Source organism: Sciurus carolinensis, chromosome 9, assembly GCF_902686445.1.
Source record: "Sciurus carolinensis chromosome 9, mSciCar1.2, whole genome shotgun sequence".
NCBI classification, from domain to species: Eukaryota; Metazoa; Chordata; class Mammalia; order Rodentia; family Sciuridae; genus Sciurus; species Sciurus carolinensis.
Genome location: NC_062221.1, coordinates 16,900,417 through 16,918,568, shown reverse-complemented (window position 1 = coordinate 16,918,568; position 18,152 = coordinate 16,900,417).

Below are 18,152 nucleotides of genomic sequence, written 5' to 3'. Positions count from 1 at the left end.
ATGACACACCAGGTCAGGCTGAGGAGGTGACCTTCTAGGTACTAATGATAAAACGGAGGTTATGAGGTCACCATAGTTCACAAAATTTCATGATATAATACATGTGACCGCTAACTTCTATGTGTGACAAGCATTCCCAAACTTAGGGACTTAAAGCAACATTTTTTCTCCCTCCCATGACTGCAGGTCAGCTGAGTGGGGTAGGCTGACTGAGCTCGACTCGGCTGGGCGGGGCTCTGCCAGATGTGGCTCCAGGCTGTGCTCAGCCTGCAGCAGTTTCCAGTCTCCCATCCTCCTTGGACCTGTGGGCCAGCCCAGGGCGTGCTGCTCTCAGGTGATGGCAGAGCCCAAGGAGTCGCAACCAGCCACCCACACACAATGTCAGTCTCTGTTTGTACCAAGTCTGGTGATTTCCCATCGACCTAAGCGAGTTATGCAGTCCAGTCCCGGGTCAAGGCCTGGAGGAGCACACTTCACCCGTCAGGAGGCCCTGGTGACAAGGATGTGTAAAACTTCTTACTACAGGGGAGTGAAGTATGGTGGTGTGTTTTTGTCATGAGGCTAAGAGTACCTGGCAGGAACCTGGATGTGACAGCACAAGCCTGTCATCCTAGTGACTCCGGTGACAAAGGCCAGAGGATCACAAGTTTGAGGCCAGCCTCCACAACTTAGTGGGACTCTATCTCAAAATAAAAATATAAAAATAAGCAGGGTTGGAGGCACAGCTCAGTGGTATGGTAAGCATCCCTGGGTTCAGTCCCCAGTGGTGGCATAAGAAGGACCAGGAGGAGACAGGGCTCTTCTGATCAGTTACCCAGTTAACACGGTTGCTTGTGATCCCACCATGAGGGCTTCATTCCTGAGTAGGGCTGGGGCCACAGGAGGATGGAGACCCTGGGGAAGGCTCTCAGAGGCGGAGGAGCAGGGGGAACGGGCGGTGACAAGCAGGGAGGGGTGCTGTGAATGCAGCTGCAGCTGGGGTTCTCCACGGCCATGCAAGAAAGTAGTCTGCCTTCCCAGATGGAGAAACGGAGCAGACTGGACTCAGAAGCAGGTGCTGGGTCCACCAATGGGGGCTTCCTGACACCTCGGTTTATGGTCATCTCCCAGAAGGACATCCGGGAAGGTCGTGGGCCCAACCTTGGGATCAGGCTGCTTCTGGGCGGCTGCCCCTTTGTCTCATCAGTGGCACTCCGTGTTTCCAGCCACGGCAGCCCCAGAGGGAAGACTCAGACACCTGCAGGGGGCCAGGGAGGTAGGTGAGGCATGGTGGGAGCTGGAGAGCTCATCTCCATCGGAAGAGGGCAACAGCTACTCCGGGGACTGCCGCCACGTTGGGCACGAGAGCTTGCCAATGCTGACTCTTCTAGCTTTTCAGAATAATCTGGGACTCTACTTGTTGAAGTAAGTTTTTAAAAAATTACTAATAATGCTAGCAAAACAAAACTGGTCTATGGGCCTAATTGGGCTCTTGGACCACAAATTTGTAATCTCTGTAAAGACCCCTGGATCACATTATCTGTCAAGTCCAATAACTCCTTTCAAATTAGGTTTCCCCCAAACCCACTGCTCTGATTCAGGGGAGTTGTGGGGGTGGTTCTTGCTGTGATGGGTGGAGCCCCAGGAGCTTCCTTTACTGGCTGCCTCTGATTTCAGAGATCATACTCAATTTTGTTTATTCAACCAACACTTATTGAGCTGAGTTCAGCACTGCAGTTACAATAGTAAATAGGACAGACCTGGTCTGTGCTTTCAGAGACTCTGGGTGACCACGGGGCATGCACACAGGCACATAATCATGTTAATAAATACAGACTTAGCAATGGACTCATGCAGAGAGAGGAGAGCAGGAGGTGCAGCAGAGGAAGTCGGATTTAACCTGGGAAAGTGCTCAGAGAAGACCCAGGCAGACCCAAAGAGAGAGCAGGGAGCCCTGGGGCAATATGCACAAGGCCACACAGACTTTGGAGCTTTTGAGGAACACTGTGGAGACTCCACAGCAAGCAGGAAGAGAGTCTGGGGAGAGGCCAGGAGAGAGAACTCCTGAACTGTGGTCTGGGACCTCATTCTTGGCATCTGGGAAGGTGCGGGGGCATCTGATCTGATCCGTGTGTGTCAAAGCTTGCTCTGGTGCTGCATATGGAGGAAGCAGAGTGTATGAAGGGAGACAGTGGGAAGAGTCTAGAAGAGGGAGAGGGAGATCAGCTTGTTGGGGGCAGACAGTGCAAAAGGACCAAATAGTAGAGAGATATATTTGGAGGCAGAACTAATCAGACACCTCATGATTGTATTTCCATGAAATATTACTACTTGGTGTAAGCCAAGTTACTTGTTGCTACTGGCAGCAAAGTCCCTGGTGAGGCTGGATCTGGGCTGAGGACAACCATTATCTCTACAAATCTCGACAGCTGAGAATCACTAGTGCTCTCTGTGCTGAGTCCTCTGGCCCTGCTGTACTCACCGCCTCAATGAACATGACTTAATGTCTGTAGGCTAATGACATGGAAAACTTACCACCTCCTACCCCTGGCTGAGTCCTTGGTGGGGGGTACACACCAGAGATTCTGCATGCAGACTTCCAAAAAGACTAGCTAAAGCAGCTAGTCTATCAGGTGCCGAGTACTCCATGCTGTTTACATGTAGCTAACCAGTTTCACAGGTTTAATTGTTATCCCTATTTTGCAGATGAGAAGACTGAGGCACCCCGAAGATTAAGTCATTGTGTTAGGTTGCGTGTGAAACAAATAATAGTCTTGGGATATGAACCCAGTCTGTTCCTTAATCCACACACTTAAACTGTACTCTATGTGAACACACACTGTGGTCGTAGAGGGGTGTCATGTGTAAGCTTCATTCTGTGTTTTGTGGAAGGCTCATGAAGTGGCTTTGCTTGCATTGTCCCCATCAGACTCAGCAATGCTGCCAGAGGACATGTCCATCTCAGTGTCTGGATAGCCCATGGTGCTCTTCCCCAATTCCCAGTTCAAAAGAGCCGTGGTGACTGTTGGTTAGACCAAGAGTCAGCCCTTGATTCAGGAAAGACCTGTTCAAACAGTGCCAAGAGTCCCGAGGTGGCCAGAAATGAAGGGCTGCTCCACCCGGGGGGATGTTGTGAGCCGAGCCCATCAGCAGCTTCCCTGCAGAGATTTGCCTGGAGGATAGAAATGCAACTGGTCCATAAATAGCAAGAGGCCAGCAGGGTGGATATGCAGAGTCTAGTGAGGAAGATGGACAAGACGGCAGGTGATGGTTAACAGAGACAACACAGCCAGGCTGAGTTTCCCGTCTCACTATCACTCTGAACAGCAATGGATTTTTCTGGTAAAGAGGCGTCCCAAGAGGTAAAGGGCATCCTCAGGAGGCTTCCTGATAATGAGGCTACAGGGCAACTGGGTTGCCCAAGAAGGTGACAGAAGCTGGCCAGCTGCTCTCAGTTTGCATTTCTAGGGAAGCTGGTGGAGGTGAAACCCAAGAGAGATGGAAGAAACCCAGTTCCCTGGTGACAGGCTTCCGGACAGAAGGACCTGAGTTCTGTTATCTATGGGAGCAGAAATGGGTGAACTGTATGGCCCAACTCCTTGGGGACCCTCCCTGCCAAAAAAAAAAAAAAAAAAAAAAAGATTGCCATGTTTTTTCTGGGCAGAAATTCTTTTGGCAAAGACTGTGCACTTTATCATTACTTCACTTTATCTTTCAGATTCTTAAATTTGAGATGTACAGTACTTGCAAGCAAGACTAGGGCCGTGTTTTCTAAAGCAAGTGCCAGGAAACTGGTCCTATGACCTCACCTATTTCCATTCCTAACCTCCCCCTCCTCCAAAAGTGTTCCAAATTTAAATAAGTTTGGGGCAGTTGAGTTGAGTCTCCAAGGCCTCCAGGAGCTGGTATATAGTGGATAAAAATCCAAATAATTGAAGAAAGGACTGACCCAGTCCTTCATGTTGAAAATGTTTAACCATCGCTTTGTAGTTAAGGAGGGGAAGCTATGGATTTTGTTTTTCAGCAGAAGTACCTTTAGTGATTAAGCTATAGACATTTTTCAGGCTCATTTCCTTTGTAATTGAGAAACTGGTGATTTGGAAGAGCCATTGAGGACCCTTACACAAAACTTACTGACCTGTTTCTGACTTCACTGGAGCATGTTGAGTTGGTTGCCAAGGGCCAGTTTAGATGACACTGGAACAAATATGTCTGTCTACCTTTGCAGAAAGTAAGCAGGTGGAGAGAGAGGCTTATGCTTTCTAGACAGTCATTATTAAGCCACTTAGAAACTGTATGCATCCACTCTGCACAGAATCAATTCCTTGCAAGTGCACAGGACAAGAGCTCAGATTTCTCAAAACCCAGCCCAGTATGGGGCTGGGTGTTTTCATGCAGGTTACCTCATTCAATCCTCTTAACAATCCCTTGGGGAAGGGGGATATTTTATTCATTTTAATTATAGCAAAACTGAATTTTGGAGATTTAAAGTGACTAGGCAGAATGTCCTATTGATGTTTGGAGACAGATCCAAGTGCCCAATTATATTATTTCACAGTGCCTCCCTTGAGATGGTAAATGAGTGTTTTCAAAGATGGGTCCTGACTGACCTTTCCTTAAGATGTGGACCAAGCACCCAGTACTCCTGCCTCTGACCTATCATTCTGTGTATTGAAAACCCAGACATCGACTCAAATTGCTCAGTCACTTGTGACTATCTCTCATGACAACAGAGAATGTGTCCTATGCTGCTTTTACTGTGAGATAAACTTTCTTCTTCACCTGTGAGATTTCTTCTCCCAAATTGCCCCCTTTCCATCAAAAGATCGTCTCCCTCTGTGGTTTATTGACTGCTTTCTTGGCAGATAGTGGAGAATGAAGAAAATATTAGGGTTCCTCCTTCAGCTCCCTCTTCACTTATCATGTCCTGGAGGTGAGTGGTATACCTTTATATTTAGTATGCTATTAAGGCTAATTATACTTCTGAATTAAAAGAGTTTGCTCAAATTAAATGGGAAATGATTAAGTTCAGCCCAGTCTGATTTTCTGGTGAGATAGGAGCCAAAAGAAAGCTAAATGTAGAAGCAGGATTTCCATAACTGGAGAGCAGGTCTCAGGAAGGTAGGGGTGGAGGAGGGTGAAGCTGGCTTCTCCTGCCAGGAGGCCCCTGGGGAGGAGCGAGCAGCTGCAGGAGCTGTCCTTGGTGCTGAAGCATCTTCCGGAGTGATTAGTGGCGGTTCAGAAAACCATCTTGTGACAGTACCTTGGATATGTTGGGTTCTTATTTCTCCTCTAAAGTCACAGGGTTCCCCTTGGAAAAAGAAATCAGCTCATTTCTTTTTGCACCAGTTCAGTGCTCATTACATGGCTGAATGGAGGAATAAAGAGGCCTGGTTGATTCTGCGGCCCCTGAAACCCTTCCTACCCATGAACTGTGTCTATACTCCCAATGTGGAGTCATAAGTTTTGGAAAGCATACTCCAGGTTAGGAGGTACACACTTTGGGACATGCTTTACTGACTTCATTTTATTTTTCTCTGATGTTTTTAGATGCAGAAGACCTGACTGAAAATCTTAAGTGGATTTCTGAGATATACAACAGATTAAAATTCACTGCTTTGGTTGAAGTAAAGGAAATATCTGAAAACTCTGGTCACATAGGCCTGTCACAGGAAGCCCCCACCCCCAAGAGTCTATGTGAGTACCCTTAAGGACCATGGTGCAAGCTTGAAAGTCACTAATTTTAGTCCAAAACTTTGCTGGCCCTTGACTTCTAGTTTGATTCCTGTTTATTATTAGAAATGAATCTCAGGTTTCCTGCTGTAACTAGCTTTCCCTGACCCCTGTGCAGAGTCAGGAGTTGTGATTCCCCAGCCCTGGGCTCCTTTTTTATCACCACATTGTCAATCATTCCATTGGGCACTCACATGTCTCCTTCGCTGGACCTAGAGGTTCTTGAGGACCAGGAGCTCATGCCTGGAACATAGTAGGTACACAGTGAATACTAGAGGATTTAGGTTTAATGGAACTCCCACTCAGAAGACTCAACACCTCCAGGGATGGGGAGCTCATCCTGAACTGAGGTGACCCATTCCATTTTAGGGCTACCATGATGATAAGAGGCTCCTTCTTCATTTTAAACCAAAAGATGTCTCTCTGTAGCTCCCACTTTCTAGGGATATGTAGAATGGCCTTATATCTTTTCTATAATAGGATCTGCAAGTACTTGATGAGAGATAGCACATCAATTGATGCTAAGATTAATTTTATTCCTGGAATATCATATCTTCAGTCTTTTTACTTACTTATTTTCTTTTGCACACAGAATAGTTCTCTGTATTCCTCTTAAGGTCTGGAACTGGGTTATGAAATTTGTATAATCACCTCAAATTTGTTACTCTTAGCCCATTAAATTATTCTTTAGTTTCATCCTACTATTCCAATTTGGACTGTGAGATTTTGTCTTCTATATTTTCAGGATATTTTTCTGTCTAATATTGGAGACTTCCTACACTAAAAAAAAAAAAAAAAAAAAAAAAAGCTAAGGAGGTGCCCTATAGCCTTTTGCCACTTCTTTGAGCAGAATGATTGATGGGGTGAAGCCAGTATTTCTTTTGTATGGGTCACCTTGGGCTAGAATTAAAAAGCCGAATGGCAGGAAGCTTTGTCTGTTTTGTTCATGACTGTATCCCCAGCACGAGAGAGAGCTTTGACATAACTTAGGTGCTCAGTAAATGTTTGCTGAATAACTGAAACAAGTCAGACCAATGCTGGCATTTCCTGGTCTTAGACACAATGGAGATGATACCAGACATGTGTCAGAGGAGGGGCCTCTTGCTTCAATATTCAGGGCCAGATTCCCTCCCAACTGCTGTTCATGTCTGCAGATTGGGACAGTCATAATCTATTTCTCGTAAATGGTACCTAACAACACAGGAAAGCCAAATGGAACCTGATGATAAGAGATAAAATGAGTTTCTATTGCTGATAAAAGTACCAAGATGAGTTTATACTTGTTGATGGCTCACCACATACTCCTCACTTTGTGTGCATTACCTCTCTTGAATCTTACAACATTTCTATTATTTTAGAATAAAAACCACACAATTCTCAAGTCTACTGCCCATTTACAGCAAGGTTCCCGCCCCAATGCTGACCCTGACCTTGGCTGAGTCATTGTTGTATCTATGCACAAGCAGAGCTTGGGGAAGAGTCGCTGTCTTGGACAAAGATGATTTATGAGAGTGGGGACCACCAGAGACAGAGGCCAGTTGAGAAGCTGTTCTTCATCCTGAATTTGGGGATGATGGGGTAACATGGCAAAAATAAAAGGAAATACATGTATACATATGTGTTTATTTACACATAAACAGTAAATGTTAATGAATATATTTAACAGTAAATGAAAAGTGTATTTTTAAACTCATTCTTCTGTTTTGTATTGTTGGTACTAAAGATTTAACCCAGGGCCTTGTGCAGGCTGGAAAGCACTCTACCACGAGCAACACCTCCAGTTCTTTTTATTTCATTTTGAGACAGGGTGCTCACTAAGTTACCCAGGGCGACCTCAAACTTGTGATCCTCCCGCCTCAGCCTCCCGAGTACCTGGGATCATAGGCATGCACCATCAAACCTGCGTTAAAGTTAGTTTTTAGTAAATTATACTTTAATGTTCTGAAAGCCAGGGGTTCCTTTCTTCATTCTTTTTTACAGTCAGCAATATTGAGATATAATTTAATAAAATAAAATTTACTCCTTTAAAGTGTATAGCTCAAAGAATTTGGTCAAATGTGTTGGTCAAACCACCAATGCAGTTAACATACAGAAGAATTCCGATATCCCCAAAGACCCAAGTGCCTCTTTACAGCCAATCCTTAATTCTTACTCCCACCTCTGACAAACACTGATCTGACTTGTATTCCTTTAATTCTGTATTCTTCTAAAACATCATATAAATGGAATCATAGGATGGAGCCTGTTGTTCCTGACTTTTTTTCTGGTAGCATAATGCTTGTGAGATTCTTCCATGTTTTTCCATGTGGTTCCTTTCTTTTTATTTTTGCCTTTTCTATTTTCTGGAAGAATTTATGTAACTGATAATATTTCTTCAAAAAATGCTTTGTAGGATGCTCCAGGGAAGCCATCCAGGACAGAAAGGCATATTTAAAGATACCAATAATTCCAATGGATATTTAGGACCCTTTGTCATTGGGTGTAGGGGCTGATTCTCCTTCCTTCCCTCATCTGAATAAGTGGAGTTGTCCACATACCACTGGTTGCTGCTGGGTGGGTTGTGGATCAAAGTGTGCATGGGAGGAACAGGAGCAGAGAGAAGGATGAGGCTTCACTGACAGCTTGGGGAAGAAGCTGCTGGGAAATGGTGTGCAGGGCTTCCAGAGCAGACCACAGGGACCAGGAACTCAGCAATGCCTCAGTCCTCCTGGTAGCCTGTTCATTTGGGAGAAAATCACATTGTGAAGATTGCTTTGTTGTTTGTTTGCTATTTCCACTCTCTGTAGAAAGAAAGACAAAGCAATCTTCAGAAAGAGGCTTCTCAGGAGATTTCCTGTTGTATGTCTAGACCAAAGTGGTTTGGACAGGCTTTAGATAAATTTCTGATTGCCTTTACAGCCTTGGTAAGGTGAAACTTCCAGACACTGAGGAGTTCCTGATGTTTCTGAAATTTTTCAGAATTTAACACTCTGGGATCTTCCCAATGGAAGAAGTATTGATTTCATCATTCCTGGTCTCAGTTCCTGAGGATAAAGCAAGTGTGCTGCATTTCAGGCCCCTGTGAGGGCTCCCACCTGCTGAAACCTAGCGGACGTGGGTTTTAAAGAGATGCCCTACTTGTGTGGCACAACAACATGTATTGCTGAGGTAAACTAAAGCATGACCATCGTTGATATTCTAATGAGAATGTGCTGTTCCAAAGACCAGGACTTCTAAAATTCAACAAGGAGGGTTCTGGACAGAGAGAAAGGCAGTCCAATAGGGAAAATGATGCAGAAGTGATTTGGAGTGCCAGGACCAGGGGTCCTGAGAAGGTTTACCAGGGAGTGATGCCCCACTGCTGTTCTTCTCATCCGTCACCCTAGCAGTGCCCCAACAGCATCCTACCATCAGCCTCCCACCCACCTCGCCTTTCCAGCTCCTCCATTAAGTTTTGATTTTATTTTTACTGTTGTTAAGTGGGGCGGGCGGAGAGGTTCACCTAAAATAAGCTGCCCACTCACACATTCTTTTAGGAAACGCTCATGGAGTATCCCTATTTGTCAGACCCATGCTCAGCTACGTGTTCCATCTTTGAACTCCCAAACATCATTAACTGGTATTTAAGGTCTGACCTCCTTGGGTTTCCCCTGCCTGGTTGGTTGGGCAGACTATTAATGATGAGAAGAAAAACACACTCCACACCCAGTAGGATGGCTCTTATAAAAAACAAAGCAACAGCAGCAAAGACTTTTAAAATAAGAAAATAATCAATGATGGTGGCAATGTGGAGAATTTGGAACTCTTGTACATTACTGGTGGGACTGTAAAATGGTGCAGTTGCTGTGGAAAACAGTATGGCAGTTTCTCAAAAAAAATAATAAACGTAGATTTAACATATAATTCAGCATTTTCACTTTTGGCTATCTACCCAAAAGAGTTGCATGCAAGGACTTGAGCAGATATTTGTACACTCACAATAGCCACAAAGCAGAAGAAATTCAGGTGTCCATCAATGCATGGGTGAATAAACAAAATGTGTTTATACATACAATAGACTATTAGTCCCAAAAATAAAGGAAATTCTGATACATGCTACAACATGGACGGACCTCAAAGGTATATGGCTAAGTGTGAAATAAGTCAGTCACAAAAGGGCAAATATTTTATGATTCCACTGATTTTATTTATAAAGTCATAAAGTATCATGTGATTACCAGGTCTGGGGGGAAGGGTTAATGGGGAGATTTTATCTAATGGGTACAGAGTTTCAGTCCCGGAAGATGAAAATATTCTGAAGCTGGATGATGGTAATGATTATAGAACAATGTAAGTATACTTAATGCCACTAAATTGTACACTTAATGGATAAAATATTAAGCTTCAAGTTAAGTATATTTTGTCACAATAAAAAAGTGATACACTCAATCATCTCTACCTACTTAACAGAGTATAAAAGCAGAAGGCCAAGCTGCTTCCAGACATTAGGGAAGTTCTATATCAGTTCTTTGACTATAAAGTACTGTCCATATATAAAGAAATAATGCATTTTTCTGGAGAACAGGGAGTCTATGGTAGTTAGGTTTAGGTTGCAGTTAATGGAAAAGTGGACAAAGACTTGTTTGTGCAGTAGAGGAAATTTCCTGGATTTACACAAGTAAAATGTATAGCGGTGATATATTTTTTTCTGGCTGTGTCATTTATTTTCAGCTTCATCCTCTGCTGTGTTACCCTCTAAGATGGTGACCACCACAAACGTCACAGCTACCCATCCTCTTTTTCAGAGAGGTGGGGGGCTCTCTTCTCTCAGCAGCCACAGGTTTTGCCTGGAATTTCCTCTAATTGGGCCAACCTAGGACTCCGCTGATTGACTCAAGCCAATTGGGAACTAAGATTCAGAAGAAATAAGGAGGTCAAGTTCATCCTCATGTGGCTAGCCTCAAGTCAAACTACATATGGAGGCTTAATTAGATGAGCCTTTTGTTCCTGTGGTTTGCAACCAAAAGATTCTGGAATGACTCACACCCTTACCATGGAGATGGGGAGCGAAGTGGAAAAGGATGGGCATAAAAGGAAATAGGTTTTTATTAGGGTGAAAGAAAATTGAGGATTGAGTCCTTTTGGATTCTATATCTGAGGCAGGGAATATACCAGATAAGCCTGGAACATCTTGTTATACCAGAAATCAAGGAAACATTCAACCAACCAGAGTGGTGTTTAAAGGACTCAGAAGAAAAATAATCTCCCACTGGCCTAATATGAAACAATCTGAGGATCAATAAAGGTAATAACTGCAGTGGATTAAAGTACATCACAGTAATTCTTAAAAAAGGAAAAGAAAGAAAGAAAAAAAATAAGCAATCCTACTTGGTGACCTGTGAAAGATAAGATCAGTGACTTAAAGACAGTCATACACTTTTTGCTACTCATCCAGAGAGGTGGAGTCTGAGTCTCCTTCCCTTGAATCTGGGCAGGAGCCTGTGTCCACCAATGGGAAGGGTGGGACTGAGATTCACAAGATCTGTGTATTTCACCACCTGTCTTGCTGTCTTATCAAAAGCTTTGGTACTGGGAGGCCACCATGCTGTGAGGAAGCCCAATTCAGTCACGTGGGTGAGAGCTACCTCCAGAAACACCCAACCACTCCTGTCACCCCAGCTGAGGTGCCAGACCAGTGAGTGACAAAGCTGTGGTAGATGATCCAGGCCCAGCAGACACCACAGGAAGGGGAAGGACCACTGAGCTGAGCCAGCTCAGATTGCAGAATTGTGAGGAATAAAAAAATGCTTATTGCTTTAAGCTGCTACATTTTGAGGTTTTTGGTTACCTAGCAATATGTAACTGAAGCCCTTGGGAACTGCCTCATTATTTAGTCATTATTTTGAAAATAAAGGGAAAGAATGAAGCATTTACCCTCCCTTTCATTTGTGAACTGGAAAACCAAGTACTAGATGAGGATAAATTTCTCTTATTTGGTACATTCCAACAAATAAATGAAGAAAAAAATGATAGAAATAAAATGTCAGCATTTTGCAACCCCTAATAAAATAATGGATTTTGGTGTGAGACATCAATAACTGCTAAAGTCCCCAAAGAGAGAAACAGGCATATGTGGTTTGTCCGTTTGACAGGGTCTTTCTACATTGTCTATGTTGCCCAGGCTGACCTCAAACCTCAAACTGTCTCCGTGTCCTGAGTAACTGGAACTACAGGTACGTGACACCATGCCCAGAAAGATATATGTGGTTCTTGATAACAGAATATACCACCAGCCATGAAATTGATTTGCCAAAAATAAGATAAAAGAAAATCTGAATCTCATTATGCTTATTAGATTTAATTACCAATTTACAGGAAATACAGAGAGCAGAGAAACATATTAATCTACACCAGATAGACACAATTAGAAAAATACAGACTACAGTCAACTCTCTAGAAAAATGACCCAGTTTTGCTAATTATTTCAGGAGGGAATGAAAGGAAAGAGATGGATGAGGGAGAAACCTGTAGATTCAGAGTGGCTTTTGAAACCTGTCAATCAACTTTAATATATGGATCTTATTTGGTTCCTGACTCAAGTAAACAATTATATGAAAATTCATGAGCCTATTGATTCTTTGAACACACATTAGATACTTGGTAATATTAAAGAACATTTCCAATGCTGGAAACAAAAGACCTGACAAAACCAATGTAGAGCAGGAAAGTGGGTTTTTTGGTTCAGAAGTTCAGTCCATGATCAGCCAACAACATGCCTAAGGTAGAACATCATGGTGGAGGAAGGCATGGCAGAGGAAAGCAGCTCAGGACAGAGCACCAGTAAGGGTGGGAGACGGAGAGAGAGAGAGAGAGAGAGAGAGAGAGAGAGAGAGAGAGAGAGAGAGAGAAAATGCTCTGCTCACCAGGGACAAAATGTAAACCCCAGCCATATCACCATTGATCTACCTACCTCCTCCAACCATACCCTACATTAACCACCGAGTTAATCCATATCAGTGGATTAATGTGCTGATTAGACTAAGGCTCTCATAAACTAATAATTTCACCTCTGAAATTTCTTGCATTATCTCACACACAAGTTTTGGGGGGACACTTCATATCTAAACCATAACAAAGAATTATTGAAATTTTTCTTAAGTGTGATAATGGAATTGTGGCTATGCTTTTGAAATACCCTAATTGTTTAGGAATGAATAAAGTGCTTATAAAGCGATATGAAGTCTAGGATTTGCTTCCCTGTAGTGTGGGTGGGGCAGGATCGGCCATGGCTGGTGATTGTCGGGGCTGGATGCTCATGCACGAGGAGGGCTCATTAGTCTGTCAACTTTAGTGCATGATTTAAATTTCCTGCCATAACAGTTTTTAAAGTTCTGTAAGTAGCCCCACCCAGCCCTCACTGTTCTTCTGGAAACCTTCTGCTCTCACAGAAACAGGCCCTGCCTCAAAAGTCTCACATACTGCTCACAGTGCTACTTTGCATGTCTATAATATATGTCTCTGAGGTCATCGGACTGATGTGAGAATGACGGCCACAAACACATCTTTGTCTCCTCCACCCCCACCTGCTCTGCAAGAACTCCCGCCCCCTCATGTTCCTCCCAATTCCCTCCCTCCTGCTGCACCTGGGTTGCCTTCCCTTTGGAGGGGCGTGGACACAAGCTGCAACTGCTCTGCTTGTCCCCATGGGACCACCCACTGCTGCATGTGTCCCTGAGAAAAGCCCAGCTTCTGTACCCACAGACTATCTTCCTGCCCCAGCCAAACCCTGGCACGGCTTCCATGTTTCTGATGCCTTCAGCTCAAGATGGGGCAGACATGCTAAGATAAGCAGTAGGAGCCAGTTCAACTCACTGCAGTGGCCTTGAATGCACCATGCAATCGGCCGTGATGGATCCAGGCCATCATGCTGATGCGGGGTGACCAATTCCCTTGGCCTTGGACAATTGGATGGAGGGAGGCCCCTCTGCTCACCCCAAGCCAAGAGTTTTTATGGAAATGTAGGATTAAGAGAAAGAGTTTGGCTAGAATGCTACCATGTAACCTCGGGCTACCGTCTAACCAACAGCTACACGGGACAGAGCAGCACAAGTTTCCAGTTTCCTGAGAAATAGCATCACCCGTGTGCTGAGCAAAGTTGAGAAGACAGACAAAGAGCCATTCCTAGTTTAGACCGGGTGCTCATATCCTTCAATTCCCATTTCCTGTTTAATCCAACCTCACCAAGTTGCTGTTATTTGCAACCAAAGAGTTCTAACAAATATGCTAGAACTCCTTTAATTTATATATTGCTTTACAAAAAGGATTCAAAGTTCCCTTTTCCTAGAGTTATGAGTGAGTTCATTCCATGAAGGACTAGACTCCGAATTAACCCCAACCTTCCCATCCTGTCTCTTGGCCCTGAAACCACACTGGGCATGTTTGGGACTGCCCTTCCCCAAGGGGGAATAGGTTCCTAGGCATCATCATGTCAACATGCTCTTGCTGGGCACAGCATGGTTGCACTCCTAACAATCTTGCGGGGAGTACCTTTTAGAACCAAGGTGTGGCCCTTACCAGCCGTGTCTCCTATATCCTATGGAAAATGCCAAGTGCAGGAGCTGAGTCAGCCATTTCCTGTCCCTTCCTAGGGACCAGCATAGATGCTTACAACTGTGATTAGAGATGGATTGATTGACTGATGGGTGAAGAGACAGCTTCACATTTCCGATTTTGTATGGCAATTGTCTGCTTTTACAAAACATCCCTAGACATGATAAGAAGTTAAAGTAATTGCTTTCATTGTTCAAATTACTTGGCTTAATTGCTTTTAAAGAGTAGAACTCCAAAAGAGACACATTGTAAAAGCTGAGTCTGTTCTCCAACAAGATCCTCTGGTTAACGAGGAGACTGATAGCAAACTAGAGCCCACACCTCTGACCCCATGGTCTTGGTAAAAGGAAGGTATCCGTCCTGGACCAAAGATAAACTTCTGGTTGCTTACTTTCTTGTTATAAAACTCAGTCACAGAACACACACACATCTCTCCCCCAGGCAACAAAATCTGGTTTGTGTATTCACCCTGTTCTTCTGTTGTTTCTGGAATTTGGGTAAAACTGGTCCTTGTGAGCATTCTCTTTCTTTTTAATGTCTATCAACTGAAATGAATTAAGTATTTCCACTGAACAGGTGAAGTATGGGGCTCTCTGCAGAGGGGAAGGCTTGCAAATCAGGAAAAGAATCTGGTAAATTTTTGTGTGAGTTCAAGAACTCTTGATTTCAAGATAAATAAGAGGAAAGATGTATTTAGGAACATATGAGAAAACACCAGTTACCTTCCTTGAACTGGAGGGAGGGAGCTGAGGCAGCCAGAAGACCCCTTAGAAATCAGCCTTTACAGGATTTCACCATAGTCTCCTTGGCAGGATATTAAGAAAATAGGCGGAAGTTGTGGGAGCGATGGGGACGGTAATGTTTTAGAGAAGCATTAGCACGGAGAGGAGCAATTTGCAGGCTTTTCTGTGTTGTCTGAGTAACGCCTGCAAAATGATCAAAGACAAGATTCAGGTAGGAAAGGCCCAACCACCCTCATCTTCAGCAACGGCTCTGGGCTGGTGAGTAAAGATTCCATGGTTGAAAAATGGCTGAGGTGGCCAGCCCAGTCCGCGTCATCAAAGCTACGGCAGAGATGTTGAAGAGGGAGGAGGTCATGGTCATCATTTCTCACTTAGAGAAGAGCCAGGCAAGGGGCCACCAGCCAGACTATTGTTCACCTCAGCTAATGGGATGACTGCAGAGGCCAGTAGCCATACACAGAGGCTCCGGTGGGGCTGTAACTTAGGGCGGATCTAACTTTAACTTCTGAGTATATTTTAATTTATGATAAAGAATATCATCAGCCCCATCTATTTTCCCTTTGCTTTGCTGTTTTTCTCAACAATTTTCTTGGTACTTTTTGTAGATTTTCTTGTTCAGGATAAACTTGGAATCTACCCTCCAAATTCCAGCCTAAATCTATGAGACTTTTGACTGAGACTATATTGAATGGCAAATAAATCTTGGGAGAATTGTCATTTTTGCAATGTTTTGGCTTAATAAAACACCATGAAGTATCATTCTATTTATTCAATTCTTTTTAATGTTTTGACAAAGTTTGAAGGTTTAATTCAAGCAGGTCTTGCATATGTCATGTTAGATTTATTCCTGGGCTCATTATAGTTTTGGTTGCAGACCTGAGCAAGGTATTTCCTCCCATGACACTTTGTAATTGGCTGTTGCTGATGCAGAGAAAGCTCTTGGTTGTTGAGTTCTATTGTATCCACTCGCCTTCTGAAACTCACCTGTTGGTTTTAATGGCTCTTGAGTGCACTCTCCTGTTTTTTCAGGTAGGTAATCAGATGGTCTGTCTTCCCTACCGTATTTAAGCTGTGCTTCCTTTTATGTCTTTATTCCTCTACAAACACTGTATAATTTATCTTATTACTTGTATATCCTTCTTGAATTGTAGTAATGTCTCTGCATTTTATTGCCTTTAGTAGATTGTCTGAGAGTAGAAATTGTCTTATTTATCTTTGTACCACCTCTCTCCATTCCCCTAAGACCCTGGCATATTACCTGGTAGACAGTATATATAGATGCTTAATAAATATTTCTGTAGTAACCAGTCATGCCTTTTATTGTAGCAAATTATGTACATTAAATGTAGACTAGATTATGTGGTAAAATAGCACTTTGTTTTAGCCAATATATCCTAGTCTGATTTCCTTGTATACCACAGTTCTTACTTCTGACCAGGTGAATTAATTAGAATCACATTGTTCAGAGCATGGAGGGCTGCAGAGTACAACAGGGAACAAAGAAGTCAAATTCCTGGCTTTGGAATTAAAAAGTCAAGCCCAGATGAAAAGGCAAACTTTGTAGTTCATTGAACTTTCACACTTCTTCCAACCCCACCTAGCATGCACGTAGATGTGTGCGCACGCACACACACACACACACACACACACACACACACACTTGGACGAGACAAAGATCCCACGATAAGGAAGGGTGAAGCTGCACTCAAGTCAGCAGAAAAAAACCCACCCCAAGCCTGGAGCTCTTTCTGGGCGGAGCCTGTCACTGACCCCATGGCCTCCTACAATCTTGTGCATGAACAGAGGACGTGGCTCCAGTGGAGGAGCCATGATAATTGTCTTCTAAGATGCAGCAAAAATGTTTCACCTAGTAGTATCTGCCAGTCGGTCTATGTAGATGCAAGGGCAGGCATGAAGTCTCCCTCCTCCCCACCCCATTCCAACACTCTGCTCTCCCTGGGCCAGGACATTCCTAAGTCTTGACGCCTAGTGTTGTGGGAGTGGCCTAGAAAGCAAAGTTCTTTCCCTGCACTCACCCAACCCTTGGCATGGAGGGCCTAGGGGGACCCTGCTTCTGCTCCCACACTAGTGGAGGCAGAGGTGGAATGTATCCTTCGAGGGTAGAGATTGGTTGGGTTAACAGTGACTCTTCCTCTGCACCTGTCACCACCCCAAGGGCCTGGCCAAGAGCCTGGTGCATGCAGGATGTTTAGTAGCTATCGGGAGGTTGATGCTTTGGAGGTGCAGAGATGCAGGTGGGTAACAAATAGAACAGCAGGGCCAGAGAAGGTGTTTTCTCTTCTCCTTTTCAGATCAGTCACCCACCCGCCACTTCCACCTATGAGGAACCAGCTAGGGAAGGAGGCTGCTGATGGTCTCCTGCCGGGGCTTCCTGGGGAGACTCCCAGATCCTCACTCTAGTTAGCTCCTCAGCTCAATGGAGGCATGAACTTCAGGGAATGGGCTGGGGTTTCCATCAGACCTGGGTTTTGATGGCCCTGTGAGCTCCCTTGGAGCACACTGCCACATCAGACTCAGAAGCAGAGGAGATCCAGTCCGTGTCATCCAGAGAAGTGAGTTGGGCACCGTTAGGGAATTTCTAGCTGAACAACAGACCAACTATGGAAACTTAAGAAAATGAAAGAATGTCTATACCACGATGGCTCCAGGGATGCTAAATCCAATTTTATCCTTGTACTGCTGGGTGCCTGATAGGGGCAACTGAAGACTGTGACCCCGCAGCTGTTCAGTGTCACCTCCAGGAGCTACTCCAGTCCTTCCACCCTTCAGACCACAAAGCAGTCATGACTGCCTGTATTTTCTGCCCAAGCCAGTGCAGCTTGGTGTTTATAGCTGCATTCATTGCTGCCTTCAGAGAGGGGGCTTCGGGGAGCAGGGATGGCTTCCGCTGTTTCCTGGAATCCTGCACGTGGGTTGGTAAACAGCAGACAGCTCGTAAACATTTGTTGAGTGAATGAACGCTACCCTCTCACTGCTGAGTCAAAACAGGGAGCTGGAAGATAAAACAGAGCCAGTCTCCCTTCTCCTACCCACGGCCCTTCAGTTGTGTGCCCGTGGGTAAACCAGGGAGCCTCCTGGAGCTTCATCTGCAAGATGGGAGGAATTGTG